This window comes from Xyrauchen texanus, chromosome 3 (genome assembly GCF_025860055.1).
Source record: "Xyrauchen texanus isolate HMW12.3.18 chromosome 3, RBS_HiC_50CHRs, whole genome shotgun sequence".
Classification (NCBI taxonomy): Eukaryota; Metazoa; Chordata; class Actinopteri; order Cypriniformes; family Catostomidae; genus Xyrauchen; species Xyrauchen texanus.
Window position 1 is genome coordinate 43,090,452 of NC_068278.1, and position 17,448 is coordinate 43,107,899.

Genomic DNA, 17,448 nt, shown 5'->3' on the forward strand with positions numbered 1-17,448 from the left:
TCCGCTGGGGAGGTTCTCTGGAACCCGTTGAGGGGCCAAGCATGAAGGGCCCACAGATCGGGCGGGGATGAAGAATCATCCCGTTGGCCTGCCTGAGGAGGTCCAGCCTCAACGGAATCGGCCATGGGGCAGATTGCATCATCTGCATTAGTTCTGGAAACCACGTCTGGTTCTTCCAGAGTGGGGCTACCAGGAGCACGGCACATTTCACCTCCCTGATCCGACTGATGACCTGAGGTAGCATCGCGATCGGGGAAAGCATACAAGGGGCGGCTCGGCCAGACTTGGGCGAAGCGTCCGTGCTCTTTGAGAAGAAAAGAGGGCAGTGCGCATTTTCCCTGGAGGCTGAAGAGGTCGACCTCTGCCTCGCCAAAGGTTTGCCATAACCACTGAACCGTCAGGGGTGGAGAGACCATTCTCCTGGGAGAACTTTGTCTCTGGACAGCATGTCCGCTCCTGGTTCAGGACGCCTAGCACATGCGCTGCTCTCAGCGAGCGCAGGTTGTGCTGTGACCATAAGATGAGCTCCCTGGCCATAGAGTGCAGGGAGCTCGACCTGAGTCCACCCTGGCGATTTATATACGATACTACCGTCATGTTGTCCGTTCGGACCAGGACGTGTTCGTTTTTCAGGTACGGAAGCAGGGCTCTGAGAGCCAAGGCGACCACTTTCATTTCCAGACAGTTTATATGTAGGCGCTTTTCCGGGTTTGACCAAAAACCGGAGACAGGCCTGCCCTCGTAAAGGGCCCCCCATCCTATTTTGGAGGCATCTGTTGTGATAATTTTTCTCCGTGTGTTCACGCCTAGACTCACGCCGGTTTGATACCAGTCGACGGCCTTTCAGGGCATCAGGGCTTTTATACAGCCGTGATTCGCTCTGATTAAAAAGTGGCCCGAGCGCCACGCGTGAGTGGGGACACGGCTCTTGAGCCAGCGTTGGAGAGGACGCATGTGCAACAATCCTAGCTGGAGTACAGCTGATGCCGAGGCCATGAGACCGAGCATCCTTTGAAATCGTTTGACGGGGGCGCACGCGCCCGCTCTGAATGATGTTGCAAGGCGGCGAATAGCGAGCGCGCGCTCTGATGAGAGGCACACCGTCATCTGCACTGAGTCTAGCACTATTCCCAGAAAAAAGATATTCTGGCTGGGGGATAGCACGCTCTTTGCAAAATTGATTCTCAGACCCAGGCATTCTAGATAGCTGATAATCCAAGATCTGTGCATCGTTAACTGACTCTGATTGTGCTAGGATTAGCCAATCGTCGAGGTAATTCAGTATTCGCACTCCCCGCTGTCTCAGGGGGGAAAGTGCTGCGTCCATACATTTCGTGAATGTACGGGGGGCCAATGATAGGCCGAATGGTAGTACTGTGTACTGGTATGACTGTCCCTCGAAAGCGAATCTCAGAAATGGCCTGTGATGAGGCGCTATCGGAATGTGAATGTAAGCGTCTTTCATATCCACTGATAGAAACCAATCCCCGGGGCGAACTTGCGCGAGGATATGTTTGGTCGTTAACATTCTGAACGAGTGAATCATTAAAGCTTTGCTCAGATGTCTGAGATCTCGGGACAAGAAAGTAGCGGCTGTAAAAACCCGCCTCGCTCATAGAGGGAGGAACAGTTTCTATAGCGCCCTTCTCTATCAGTTTGAGCACCTCGGTGCGTAGAACATGTAAAACATCTTTCCTCACTTTCGTCTCGACCACCGCTGAAAAGCGGGATATTCTGCGAGCGAATCGAAGCGAGTAACCGTGTTTTATTATGTTCAAAACCCATTTCGGCATGTCGGGGATTTTTTCCCAGGCTTTTGCTCGCACAGATATGGGCTGAATGCTGGCTGGGGGCGTGTCGCAGTGACGTATTGCCTTGTGCTAACACGGAGCTTACGGCTCTCAGAGGCGCGGGAGCGCGCTGAGCAGCTTTGTTGAGTGCCGAGTGCAGGGGTGCGTGTGAGATTACAGGCACGCGCGCTATCTCCGTAATGCTCGCAGCATGAGCTGGAGAAATGTTTGAAACTGTATAGACAGTGTTTACGGGTGGGGGTGCATACATTGTAATAGGCACGTGCGCCACTTTCATAAAGCTTCCCGTTCTTAGCGGGGAGTTTCTTGGCTCGCGCGTCGCATCTGTGATGCTCGCGGCATGAGCCAGAGAACTGTTTGAAACTGTATGGGCAGCGCTTATGGGTGGGGGTGCATATACCGTAGTAGGCACGCGCGCCATTTTTATAAAGCCTCCCGCTCGCCATGGCGGCATGCATACAGTGTTTGTGTGTAGGGGTGCATGCATGACAGCAGGCACGCGGCTACCTTTATAGTATTTCCCGCTTTTACTGGGGAAGTGTTTATAACTGTGGGAACAGTGCTTGTGTGTAGTGGTGCATACATGACAATAGGCACACGATCCACATTTATGGGGCATCCAGCTTGAGCTGGGGAAGTATTCGGCACTGTTTGGACAGTATTGATATGTGGGAATGCGCACTTTAGTGTGGACACGTGACCCCTTAGTGACACAGGCAGAAAATGACTCTTTTTGTGAATTCTGTGTGTTGCCGTTAAAACGGCGTTTGATTGCAGGTGAGCGAGTTCTGTGTCTGGCCCATTGACTGCTGTACAGACATTTCCAGCCGCCTGTAAGGGGACTGGGTAATGTTTTACACGTTTTGGAGAGAGTGGTCCGGCTTTTGCGAGACACGCACTCTCTCTTTTTCTTCCTATGGCTAGGAAGACTTACGAGGCTCCGGGTTCAGCACGATCTTGGGCCGAGGTCCCTGTCGCTCAGGTGGCTGCTTTCGGTTAGCAGAACGCGAGCGGCGTCGAGCGTCCGTTTCAGGTCTGGGCGACGGGAGGCGCCGCCCTGGCTCGCTGCTGCAGCTGAGGCGGTCTCTGGTGGCTCTGTGACGAGCTGGAGCGCTTGGGCAGGAAGTGACACATAGCCTGCGAATTCTTCTGGGCTTCAGTGAAGCGTTCAGCGAACTCCCTTACCGCCGGTCCGAACAGGCCGCTTGGAGTGATAGGCGCGTCGAGGAATGGCGCCTTATCCGCGTCCTTCATTTCTGTTAGCGTCAGCCACATATGGCACTCAAGGACAGTCAGGTTAGCCATGGCCCGGCCGATGGATTGGGCAGTGGCCTTTGTGGCTCGCAGGGCTACATCAGTGGCGCTGCGCGGGTCCTTGAAAGCCTCAGGTTCAGGTCCAGACTCGTCCATGGTGCGGAGAAGTTTGGCCTGATAGATTGCAGCACAGCCATGGAATGAAGCGCTGGCGCAGCTTGGCCGGCGGCGGCGTATGCGCGACCGGCGAGAGCTGAGGTAGATCAGCAGGGCTTCGAGGGATGAGAAGCTTTGGCTTTGCATCCAGCGGTGGAGGGTGGGCACAGATGGTTGGCCATAGCCTCCTCGAGGGGCGGGGTTCCCTCGTAGCCTCTTTCTCTCGCGCATCCACCGAGGAGAGCGAGGAAGAGAAAGAAGGCTTCAGGCGAGCAGAGTGCGGGGCTTTCCACGACTTTGTGAGTTCGTCGTGAACTTCGGGGAAGAAAGGGGAGGGTCTCTGTCGAGGGGCCTGCTGGCGCCCTTGCAGGAACCACTCGTCCAGCCGGCTGCGGGCAGGTTCTTCCGGAGAAGACCATTCGAGCCCGAGGTCTTCCAAGGCTTTGGACAGGATGCGGACGATCTCTGAGTCCATGCTGGTGCCCCTGCTCGTGTCCGCTAATGTCGACGGCACGGGGTCGAAGGCCGAGCCCGGCCAGTCGTCGGATGCAGCGTCAATGGAAAGGCTGTCATCCTTTTCACCGTCGTCCCCTGAGGCGCCGAACGAGACGAGACCCACCGCTTCGGAGGGGTGCTGGTCTACCTGCGTGAATTGAACTGGCGGCAGGGATTCCTCGGGTGGTGGTGAAGCACGCGGGGACTGGCCCGGCGTGACGTCACTGAAGTCCGCGTGCTCTGGCGGCCTCCGTGAGTGCCGCTTTTTCTTGTGCGGCTCGAACAGAAGGGATGGCAGCACGGTGGTAGCAGGCTCGTTCGCGGCGAAGGCGGCAAAGCGAGCGCGCAGCTTGGTGAGGCCCAGGGAGTCACATTCGGGGCATCCGCCTCGAGTGAGGGCAGCTTCTGCGTGGTCAGGTCCCAGGCAGCGAGCGCAGAAAATGTGACGGTCCCCGTCAGGAAGAGGGCCTCTGCACGAGGCGCAGGTCGAAGGCATTTGAAACAACGCCTCGAATTTGCTCTTTTACTAAATGTCAAAAAAGCGTCGCAGAGGCGAACACTTGCAAAGTAGCTTAGTAAAAGGATATCAAGGTGATGCGCTCCGGATGGCGTAGCAGAAGGCTTTGAAGGCGGCTGAAGGCGCCGGCGTCCTCGTAGCAGTCCTGCTGTAGGCTTGTCGACGGCAGGCGAAAAGACTCCAATAATCCGGAGGATCCAGCGAAGAGAAGGTCTTTGCTGAAGGAGATTAAATCTAAAGAACTCTCATGATGGGACGCCTAATATATAGCCTTAGCCATGCCCATCTTGGAGGGCTCTGAGCGCGCGAGCGCGAAGCGCGCTCATTGGTTGCGCGTTCAGAGTCGCCCCGTCATTGGTTCGAGCAAGTTGCCGCAGCACAGCCAATGACCGAGCTGCCTTGCTCAATTGCTGTCTGCTGTGCAGCTGCAATGCGTTTACATAAAGACTTCAATATTTCTCGAGAAACTGAGTTTTCCCCATAGCGTAAGCTACTTACGCAATAGGAGAGACCTCTCGAGAGGGAACTCAGATAACCACCTGTACAATTGTAGTGAGTAGAATAGCATCTCAGAATGCACAGCATGTCAAACATTTCACAAATGGGCTACAACAGAAGAAGTCCATGTCTGTAAATTTATTAGTATCATAGTGTTTCTAATAATGTTCTCAGTGATTGTATGTGGTAAATGCACATACTGTATGTGCTGTGATGCTTAGAAAGTTGCATCACAAAATACTGAACTTATTTTTAATTAACATAAAATGTAAACCTTTGAAATATTTGGACTGTTTTCTGTCTGCCTCAACATCTGCAACTCACATTGTGATATTGGTTTTTGGGTGAGATATGACACTATGAGTAGCTGAAAACAACAAAGAAACACTATTTTCCTTTTTTGTGATGCTGCATTAGACCTCAGTTAATGCAGAGGTCTGCAGAATAACTTGTCTGAATGAAAGAGTGACCAGTACCACATGGTTAAGCCAGCATGTGATCACACAGATAGAGGTACTGCAATGAGATATAGGATAACTCTTCTCGTGAAGTTTAAGGAACTTGACTAACTCCAATAGTCCTTTTGTGCAGCATGTGAACCACCTGTGACGTAAGGTTCTTGATGCAAATGGCTAGGCTCTTTGCTATATTTTTACTTATAGATATTATGCTTGAAATCAAATATATCAGAGTTATGCAATTATATATTCACATTCATGTACAGTTTTCCATTCATATTATCAATGTACTATTATAACTGTATTAATGCTCTGTGTATTCCTTATATGCCCAGCCTTGTACTCCTGTGTTTATACATTCATGTTACCAGAAGTATTCCTTATATGCTCAACCTGTATGTTAAAAAATTACCTCATTCTCTTTCTCTGCTCTTGTGTATGGGTTTATGTTACTTAATGACCTTATGAGGTTTCAGAGCTAGAACGAGAGAGCATAGTGTATGTCTGCTATTGTTCTAAGAAACATGCAGACATTGAACAGACATAGACATAGTACACAACAGGATATTTTTTACATAAATTATTTTTTTGTTTTTTTGAGTTGTTTGCATAAACAAATATACGAGTGGAACTATAGTCGATCTTATCACTCCTAAACCACAAGTTTCACACTTCTATAAGCCCTAACTGCCTGACCTGACACTTAGGGGGCTTTCACACTTGGTTCGATTGCCTGTTCCGAACCCGAGTTCGATTGCTCCCCCCTCCCCCCTGCCCCCGATGGACTGTGTTCACATTATATATTTTTTTATTTTTTTTATTGCATTTCTGAGAACATACAAAATCAATGCCAGGGGAAAATACAGTCGAGAGTACAATCACAGGTTATAAAGTTAGAGGAATAACATGCAAATGACACAGTGAGATTTACATTTGTGTAAAAAAAATTTCGCTAGAAAAATAAATAGGTTTATCAAAAAATATTGGTCCTTTACATCTTTTTCAAAGTTGTGCTGACCAAATAGAACATCTTTGTATAACAAAGAAAAACTCTGTGATGAAAATGTGCGAACAAACATACAAAAATCCTTCCAGAACAGACTTGTATATGTGCATTCCCAGAAGAGATGAGAAATAGATTCGTGTTCAGTACCACAAAAAGAACATAAAGTGTCAATATCAGGAAACATCTTTTTCAAGTAAAGCTTCACAGGATAAAAAAGATGAAGTAATTTGTAAGACACATCCTTGACCTTATTGGTCATTAAATATTTAGAAGACAAAGTCCACACTTTCTTCCATGGAATATTGACAAACTGGCCATTCCAGTACGACACAATGTATGGGAGAGAAACAATCTCATTTTGAAATAGTTGTCTAATTCTTCTGTTCCGACTAGAAGAGTTAGATAAAAAACAGATATTTCCAATCATTGTATCAAATGGATGAGCTACTGACAAAGAAATCTGGGATCTAGCTGAGTCTCTGAGAAGAGTTATTGCTCCATAAGGGATGGCATCCATTACAATAGCAAACTCTCGAGGAGTGACAGGTATATTGTACTTGTTCAAAAACTCTGAGTATGAATACAAGTATCCATCAGTATTGATTAATTGAGAAGCCAAAATAAAATTATTTTGAACCCAGTTTGGGAAAAATAACACACAATTATTCCAAATAAAGTAACGGTGAGGACTAAAATTGTGTTTATAAATTAGGTGCCAGGCCAAAAGCGCTTGTTTATGAAAATTTGACAATTTAAGGGGCAATTTGGTGATGTTGTAGTTGCATAACAATAGGAAAGGGAGACCTCCCACCTTAGAGAAAATAAGATTAGGAAGAGTATTCCAGAAATAATCGGGGTTTGTTAAGTACTGTTTTAACCAATTTATCTTGAAAGTATTATTTAAAGAAGTAAAATCCAGAAAGTTTAGACCACCACATTCATAATTATTAATAACCACAGACTTTTTAACATAATGCCTCTTATACTTCCACAGAAAATCAAATAGCATTCTATCAATATCTGCACATACAGATTTATCCACATGTAAGGATATAGCAGGGTAAGTCATTCTTGAGATACCCTCAGCTTTAGCAATAAGAGTTCGTCCTCTCAGAGATAAATCTCTCTGTAACCATGAATTGAATTTCTTTTTAGCTTTCCCAACAACTGGGTCAAAGTTCAGTCTGCATCTGACTTTATCATCCTTACATATGGATATACCTAGATAGGTCACCTGTGACTTAACTGGAATACCGTAAAGAGAGAGAGAAGGACAAGTTTTAACAGCTAACAGCTCGCATTTATTAAGGTTTAAGTTTAAGCCGGAAGCTTTAGAGAAAAACTTAATGTGTTGAATTGCAATCGGAATCTGTAATTCATCTTTTAAAAACAGGGTAGTGTCGTCAGCTAGCTGACTAATAAGTATATGTTTGTTTGCAATAGTAATACCTTGCAGATGACTACTCATAAGAAAGGAGGAAAGAAGTTGAGCAGCCACAAGAAATAAATAAGGGGATATAGGGCAACCCTGACGAACTCCTCTTGACAATTGAAATCTAGGCGAGGTACCCGATTTAAGGTTGATAGAACAGTTGGCATTGTTATAAAGAGTTCTTATAAACTTGAAGAATGGATCACCGAACCCAAGCTTTTGGAGAGCTAGAAAAATAAACTCATGTTCAAGAGAGTCAAACGCTTTGTAAAAGTCTACAAAAAGAATACGACTGTCATCATCAACTAATTCACTATAGTCTAATAAATCTAGAACAAGTCGGATATTGTTTGCTATATGTCTTTTTGGCATAAATCCTGATTGAGTCTCATCAATAACTGAACTCAGAACACACTTAAGTCTTTTGGCCAAAGCCCAAGCTAATATTTTATAGTCAGTTATTAAGAAGACAAATAGGCCGCCAATTATCTATCAAAGTTGTATCTTTTTTAGGTTTAGGTATCAGAGTTAAAAGCCCTTGAGTTAAACTAGAAGGCAGAGTTTCTGACTGAATACTCTCCAAAAACATCTCTAGCAGGAACGGTGCTAATTCTTCAGCAAAGCTTTTATAGAACTCGGCCGTTAGGCCATCGGTTCCAGGAGACTTGTTATTTTTAAGGCCCTCAATCCCCTCAATTACCTCAGTGATAGTTATAGTTTTATCACAGGCAAGCTGCTCATCTTTAGATATTGATTTAACCTCCTTTAATGATTGAAAGAAAAGGGAGGCTGAGTCCTTACAGTAATTAGATGTATATAGTTTTGAATAAAAGTTACTACAAAAAGAGGCAATTTCCTTAGAATTATCTGTCAAAATGTCATTAATTTGCAGCGAACTAATGGAAAGATTCCTAGAGTTGTGTTTTTCCATTCTAAAAAAATAAGCAGAGCTCTGTTCACCTTGTTCTAGCCATTTCCTCTTGAACGAACATAGGAGCCTTCAGCTTTGTACTTATAAATATTGTCCAATTTAGATTGGAGCTCTGTAAGTTCTGTTAGAACAGATTCCGATAAGCTTCCGTGACTTTTGCTCTGAAGTGTTATGATCTTTGATATGACCTTCTCCTCTTCATTCCTTCTCTGTTTTGCCAAATTGCTGCTAAAATGTCTAATACATATTCCTACTTCATATTTTAATAATTCCCAATTTAGGCTAAAACATTTTTCAGAAGAAGCTTTAACCCAGTAGTATCGAATCAGAAAGGAAATTCTTTTTTTCAATTCATCATGCTTAAGTAGGGATGAATTCATTTTCCAGTAAGAGGCTCTAGAATTTATATTTGAGTGTCCTGTGGATAGAGGAGTAGAAAGGAGAATAGTGTGCTGATCCGTTAAGGGAGAGGGAAGAATACTAACAGAAACATTATAATCTTTGAAGGAGTATGGTACAAGCCAATAATCTAAACGAGAAAGTCTTGAGCGATTCTTGTTACCCCATGTATAAGATTTAGTATTTGGAAACTTTTCCTCCAAATATCAACTAAATCCAGCTTCTCCATGAACATTTTCAATTTTAAGTTAGGAGAGGTAGACTGCCTTGGAGGAAATCTATCAAGATTGTTATCAGGAGTGATATTAAAATCACCACCAATACAAATTACAGCATCAGGAAATTTATTAAACCATATTAAAAGTTTGTCTCCTATCTCATCAAGCAACAAGTCATTTTCTCTAGAAGTATTATATCCATAAATGTTTGCCAATAAAACAAATTACCAACATAAGAAAGTGCCCCTTAGGATCTATATAACTCTGTAACACTGAACCTGCAAAATGGTTTTTCACTATCATCACACCAGCAGAATATTCTGAACCATGAGCCATCCAAACCTCGTTGCCCCATTGGTTTTTCCAAAAAGTAATGTCATTTGAAACAGAGTGAGACTCCTGGAAAAAACAAAAGTCACTTTTGAAAGACTTAGCATACAAAAACAACGCTTTACGCTTTACATTATCACGCAACCCCCTGGCATTGAGAGAAACAATTGAAATAGACATTCAAAAAAACAGAACAAGAGATAAAAGAACACAAGTACCGGTAGTAGAACCCTCAAAGGAAAAAGAAAAGAGCATCGGTAGCTGACTGAATCGGGTAAAGCCAATCTTTCGGCATAAACTCAGTCAATCAAATTAGTGAGCTTTCTTAAAACGAAATATTACACCCACTAAAATTAAACTGGTTTACCATGCTTAAGGTGGATAAATTTCAGAACCATCAACAAAGGCACGACCTCCAATGAAGTGAGCTTTCTTTCCCTCCTTTCGAGCCTTATCTACAGCAGGCCAAAGCAGCTGTCTTCTTTCTCGATCAGTCGCGATGAGATCCTCAGTGAAGCGAAGTTGATTGGCACGAAGAAACTCCGACGTCCTCGCTGCCTTCCACACTCCGTCTCTCGTAACTCGCGAAGAGAACTGAATAATGATAGATCGCGGTCGTGAACTACTCTGGAGCCTCCTTCCAACGCGGTGAACTGTATCGATTTTGTCTACTAGGTTGCTTCCTCCCTCAGGGAAAGTGGCTTTACAGATACGGATGGATTCCGCTCTGACATCCTCTCTTTCCTTCTCAGTAACACCGTGTAAACGTAGATTCCAGCGACGGGAGTATCTTTCCAAGTCAGTGAGACGTTGTTCACAGAATCCCATCTTCTTCTCTTCAGTGTCTAATCTTGTCTTTACGTGACTGACTTGGCCTTTGATGTCGTTTAGTTCAGCACATACGAAGTCCACAGTTTTTTTTAAACCTTCAATTTTTAGGGCATTTTCACTCACCATTTTCTCTATGGCGTCAGAGCGAATGTTAATCAAATTAGAGAGCGTCGAAACAACAGAGGAGATATCATCATCTGCCTTGCCCTTCTTGGATGGAGGTTTAGCTGGGCTATCTGGAAGTGGTGTTCTGGCCCCAGGCAGAGTATTTTCCACAGATACATAGTTGTGAAAGTCCATCTTGTCAGATTGCCGCGAAACACGCGATATGTCTTTCCTTTTGTCAGCGGTCGACTTCATATTTCGAATATTAGAGAAAGCAGAAAGATAGATGTGGGTGATTTTGCATAAAATGACTTTAAGGAATGATATTTATGCCGTTATTAAAGTTTAGTCAGCAGAGCTCGGCGAAAGTTAAGTTAGCAGGACGCCATCTTGGACTCCTCCCCGTGTTCACATTATATATTTGTATCCGAACCGCGGTACGCTTGCGTCATCAAGCTGCAGCTGGTGCGTAATCGTGTTGCTTGATAACCGCGAAATGAAAAGGCGTCAAAATTCAATGAATATACTTGCTCGGTTCACATTTGTTCTACTTTTTTTTAACCTTTGTTAAAGTAAACCCTTTCTGCTCATTTTGAAAGTGACGCGTGTGAGACTGACGACCACATTATACGTCATCAATAGCGGTTCACTTCCGCGGTTTGGTTCGATGTTTGTTTTCAACATCAAGATACAGAAACACACTTGCGTCTGTCTGCCACAAAAATACTGAAATCATTCAAAAGACAGCGGGCTGTCCGCCGAAGACAATTTTTGAGAAGGCAAGCAGAAATCATCTCTCTGCTTGCAGTGCGTGTGCGTGTGCGTCAATCCCGCTTTTCGTCAAGGTAAGTGTATACACACACACACGCACGCACGCACGAAGTGACGCTCATTTTGAAAGTGACGCGTGTGAGACTGACGACCACATTGTACGTCATCAATAGCGGTTCACTTCCGCGGTTTGGTTCGATTGCGTTTATATCAGCAGCGAACCGTACTGGAGTTCACATGAACCATACCCCAGACCACCTTTTTAAGCGGACCCGAGTACGGTTCGCGGGTGCGCAACCGAGTTCGGAAGACAGCGTTCACATCATCCAAAGGAACCGAACTCTGACGTCATTCGAACCGGGGTGCGCACCAAAAGTGCTAGTGTGAAAGCCCCCGGATCATTGTATCATTGTTCAGAACTTTCTGCACGAAAGAAAATGCCCGATGGCACAGTCCCAAGAGGGTATAAAGACCTTAACGAATATCTGGGTGCCAGACTAGCACCTAAAATCTCTGGCTCTTCACATCTGACCTCCACATTTGTGGCATCATCTCAACTCGTCTCTGTACTTTCATTTTTTTTTCCATTTAATTAGTTCATTAGACAAACACAAAACTTTGTGTTGTTAGGTTTATTCCAGGACTTATGATATCCCAGATAGCAGAAGATGTTATTTCAACATGGAATTTTGGTTGAAATGGTTGATTTATGGTTATGGTTGAAATGTGTTGGTGAATCAACCACTGAAGAATTGAAAGTTGAAAAAATGTTATTGAATCCACGTTGAATTATGGTTGAATTTAATGGTTGAATTGCAAACATTAGATCAATGTTTAATCAATGCTGTCAAAGTTAAACAGGCGGGACGCACGAGGAGTGGCGGTTACTGCTAGGTGAGACCATTAAGATGAGGGGGTTTATATATTTTTAATTATTATATTTTTAATTAAACACAATGCTTGGACGATTGATTGTGATGGTTTTTTAACATGTATCTTAGGTTATGTGTGTAACCTGTACAGAGAACAAATAAAAAACAAGTAAGAAACCAAAAACATATTTCTTTGGAACGGTCCATATCAGTTTCTAGCTGCTACCGTTAGACCTGCAGTTAGCCAGCGCCATTTCCAGTGACTGCTCATACCCACTCCTGCTTGTGGTAAGTTTTAACTGACTTATGTTTTAAAAAAATAAAAATAAACATGTTGTTTGTTTTGGCACTTTGTCGTTAAATGGAAACTTTATCACTCAATAAGGGAATGACCATGATTGATTTATGTGAATAGTGCTAGAGCTAGTTAGCTAGCAGGTAACGCTAGCTACAATTTAAACAGTTGCTGTAGTGACAACAAGTCAACGATATTGTTGCAAAAGTGCGAGCCGAGTGTGTCACTAGCGAGGAGGGATCAGATCCGTAGCGTTTCAAAGTTAACAGAAAACTTGTAAAATGAGGCGTGGCGCGATCAAACTGTGTGTGTGTGTGTGTGAGAGAGAGAGTGAGGCGCTGGCGCGATTAAACTGTGTGTGTGTGTTTGTGTGTGAGTGAGAGAGAGAGAGAGCGCTGGCTGATCGAACAGTGGAAACATAAAAACATACTGTCATTTTGTGGACATCATACAGGGACATAAAACAATAAAACACAACATTGTGCTTTTGTCACACTCTAAACTCTTGTCAAACTGTAACCTACAACTGTCACCCAACCAAAAATCTAATCTGTTTGTTTTTAAGTTACATTCTACATTGATTAAAAAAGAAAATCAAATGTGTTTTTAATAGTAGTATTATTTTATACGGAAATCAATTAGTTATAATTCAGATGAGAATAAAGTTAGGGTTAATTAAAATGAAGGAAAACAAATATATTGATCTGAAATATAGCAAATTAATTTTAAATTAATTCAGGTACAATTACCAAACATATCTCAAGGTCTTTTTGTCTTTTTAATAATTTAATTAATAAACGAATTATATAAAACTATTGTCAGTGCACTACAAATAAACTGGTTATATGCCTTTATTAATAAAACTTATTTAAAAAATACAAGGCTTAACACATTTATAAAAATGCCTTCTGCATTTCTTCTGCAAAAAAAAAAAAAATATCGGCCGATATATCGGTTTATCGGATTTTAAAACCAACAAATATTTGTATCGGTATCGGCCTTCAAAATCCTTTATCGGTCGGGCTCTAATTTATACTAGTATCTGAGTTATTATGATGATGATTATCATTAGTCAGTAGTATTAGTATTATTAATAGTAGATATCTATCTATCTATCTATCTAATATTAATAATACTAATACTACAGCTAATGATAATCATCATCATAATAAGATACCACCTAAGCCATATCTTTTCTGAAAGCATATACCCTCAGGATGAGATCCAACATGGTCTGACATATGCCACCCTTACCATTATTATTATTAGACCTGCATCCATCCATCCTCCTTATCCTTTCTTTCCTTGAAATACTTGTATGCAAATTAGTGCATAGTTAAGAACTTTATGCCTCATTTGCGAATACAAACATAAAAGCACTTGGATATGGATGTCCATGTCCCACAGGCCGCAGCCAGACATTAATGAGGCATTGGGAAAAGGAGCAGTAGCCCCAGGCCCTTGCCACTAGGGGGCCCCGGAGCAGTAATTGAAATGCTTGCTTTTGTCCTATAAACCCTTATTGAGTGGTAATGTTTAAGTTTGTGGGGTGTGTGTGTGTGTGTGTGTGTGTGTGGAGGGGGTTATGAAATTAGACGTGAAAATGACGGGTCTAAACAGTGTGGGTTTAGTGATATTTACCTGATACTAACAAAGTTATGAAGTCCATTAAGGGTGCTGCTGTCATATAGTCTATCCCTGTGTTCCAATACCCATACTTCCCGTACTTACTATTTAGGCTGCATCCGAAGTGAATGGAGCTTATAAGTACTGGAAGTATAGGTATTGCCTGCTTGATTTAAATCTGTATGACAATATGGCCGCACATACTTCTAGGAGGCTTTGTGCTTCATCAGTGCCTCAAATTTTTACTTAATCTACTTAGCAGAAACAGCTTTAATGCAACAGTTGTTTACAGCACATTGATTTTCTCTCTTCTCCTTTTCAGGATCCAAGACAAGCAGAGTCACATTTATTGCTACCAATTAAATACAAAGGTTTGTACTCTGGTGACAGCATCTGCATAATGTCTTCTTATAGGGCACCAGCTGCAGGTCCCACAGAGAGAGGGTATGATGCCATACTTCCAGCAACACTTTTTGTACAGCCGTGGACACAGAATTCCACAATGAAATTGACATAGCATGACATAGCATGACATAGCATGACATAAAATGACGTCCTTTGGTAGCTGACAACACAATCTGCCCTCTCAAAGTTTTGTTGATGGTCCCAATATATAAATTAATATCTTTGTTTTGCAGGTGCCAGTATATCACCGTATGGGACCATGCACACCCCATTTCGTGCCCCACAAGGTGAAAATGGGCAGCTTTTGAAAGGCAAGTCTATTAGAAAATGTTGTGCTATGTAACCACAGAAGTATTTTGCACATTTTTATCTCATGACAATTTGTTTTTACCCTTGTTTAAGACCTCGCCATCCAAAAGATGACAGGGATGCTTGCCGAAGTGCTAGTGGTGGTGAAGGAACTTTCACGAGATGTGCAGTTCATCATGGGGAAATGGCCGAGGGTAGAACCCCAGCTAGTGGACCAGCCACAAGCCGAGAGCCGCTCCCCGTCCAGCTGCCTATCACAAACGAGGAGGACTTTAATGAGGCCGAAGCCCTCTTAAAAACAGAGGCAGTCCGACAAAAGATGGTAATTTGTTTGATAAACTGAGCTGCATAATGAGACATTCTGCATATTAGGCGGGGCCTTACCAGGTGCTGTTGGGCCTTACTGCGCACCCCACCCCTACCCCATAATCCAACAAAACCAATTGTTTTTGAAAGGTCTGACCATGCTGAACATTGATCAGAATGTTAAGTAAGGGATAATGTATAGAACGCCGGTCATTATCGAGATTCGCCTTGTGAATCAAGTAGAAAGACTTTACATTTTGGTCTCTACTATTTAGGGAAATCCAATATACCACTCAAAACTTACATTTTCTGAAAGCTTATGTCCTCTAGATGTTATTAAACATGCATAGACAGATGTTACACCTTCCCCTAGCTCATGGAGAGTCATGTTCCTGTAATGGATTTCCCAACATTTCTACATTTTCAACATTTTAACATTTCACTGTTTTTTATCCATGTTCCGCATGGTCGGACCTTTAACACCAGTGTTCCAATTGAGTTACATCAACAGGCAAACTGGAATTGTACTTAAATCCATTTTTCCTCACATCTCAATAGATTGTCCGCTTGGCCATGGTGGGAGGCACCAGCTCGACCTGCATGATCAGGAGGATGCTGGCAGCAGCCTTAACAAACGGCCTGGCCTGTAAATTTAGTTGGGCAGGGAAAGCGTACAAACACAGTGAGGCCAAGCTGCCATTTAGGGAAACTTGCCTGCAAGACTGCATGTTTGGTGAGTTTAACTTAATATTCCTTGTGCTGTTTTCAGCTGGCAACAAGTTATTTCAACCCAACTGATGCAATGAGTATCTTATCATTCCTAAAACAACCATTTTGGATTCATGTCTTTCAGTTGCTTCTCGGCAGTGTGACAGGAAGCTCACACAGCAGGCCTTCAGTGACATCGTGAAGAACTGGCTACGTTACGCTCCTTGGTGTGCAGGAGGCTTAAAGAAAAATTAGATGTAAGTGAATTTGATATTCCTAATATTACTAAATAGCTGTTGCATAAGTTGCTCTGCAAAATGTTTCATCGTGAGTGCTGACATGTTGTCTCTGCTTCTCTCCCACAGTGTCCTCTTCAGATGTGCTATGGCCCTGCACACATACAAGCCCACTCACACACATAGCATCACCCCCTTGTTCTTCATGTTTTGTTTGTTGCATTAAAAAAAAAGAAAAAAAATCTTAAAAAATCTAATAAATGTTTTTATCCATATAACTAAATGAATCCAAAATGTGTCTGTTGTTATTATACGGTTAGTCCTATTGTTGGTGGCAGTCTTAGGCCTACTGCTAAATAGAGTGTATTTTCAATGGAGGTTGATGTTGATTGTTCTGCAAGATACAATGCCCATCACTCATTTTAATATATATATATATATATTAATGCATATAAATTAATTTTATACCTTTTAGATAATGGTTGAACCAATATTGATTCAGTAACATCATTTCAACATAAAATCAACATAAAATCAACTTAAATTGATTTGTAGATTCTCATTAGATGATGGTTGATTCACCATTGATTAAGTAACATTATTTCAACATAAAATCAACTGAAATTTAAATGTAGATTCTCATTTAGATGATGGTTGAATCACCATTGATTAAATGTCAGTATGGTTGAAAATCTGATGTTGATTCAACACAAAAGTAGAGGGGACACTTTCAACATCGGATCAATGTTAGGCTTCAACGTAGTTTCAACATTTCTGCCAAACCATATTTCAACGTTGATTCAACTGAATTTTGCTATGTGGGATATCTACATAACATTTATAATCAAACATTTATGTCTGGTATTATCGCATTATTTATCAGTATTCATTATTTCATTTTTATTCATTTATTAATCTTTACAAATTATAGTTGTATCATATGATGTATTGAAATCATTTCCTGCTGGATCTAAATTCATAACATGGCACCACATCTAGGCTATTTTGTGGAATGTTTGAAGAACGGTAACACTTAACACTTGACTTAAATGTTGCAGATTAGCCACAGTTATGAAACAGTGTAGACCATCATCACATCTCTCCACTACCATAATTCTCCTTTATACCACAGACATCACGATCATTTGCAGAATTGTATATACTCTGATAAACAGCAAAAAGAGAATTAGAATTGTTATGATGGTTGATCAAATTTATTAAAACCAATTCTTCTGTATTTTATGATTATAATATTTTAAATACTTTCACATTTTAAAAGTGAAAGTGGAGATTTATGGTAAAAAGGACTTGCGTATTGTTCTGTTTCTCACCGACACCTATCATATCACTTCTGAAGAAGGATTTAACCATTGGAGTCGTATGGATTACTTTTATGTGGCCTTTATTTGATTTTTGGAGCTTTAAATGTCTGGTCACCATTCACTTGCTTTGAACGGACCAACAGAGTTTAGATATTTT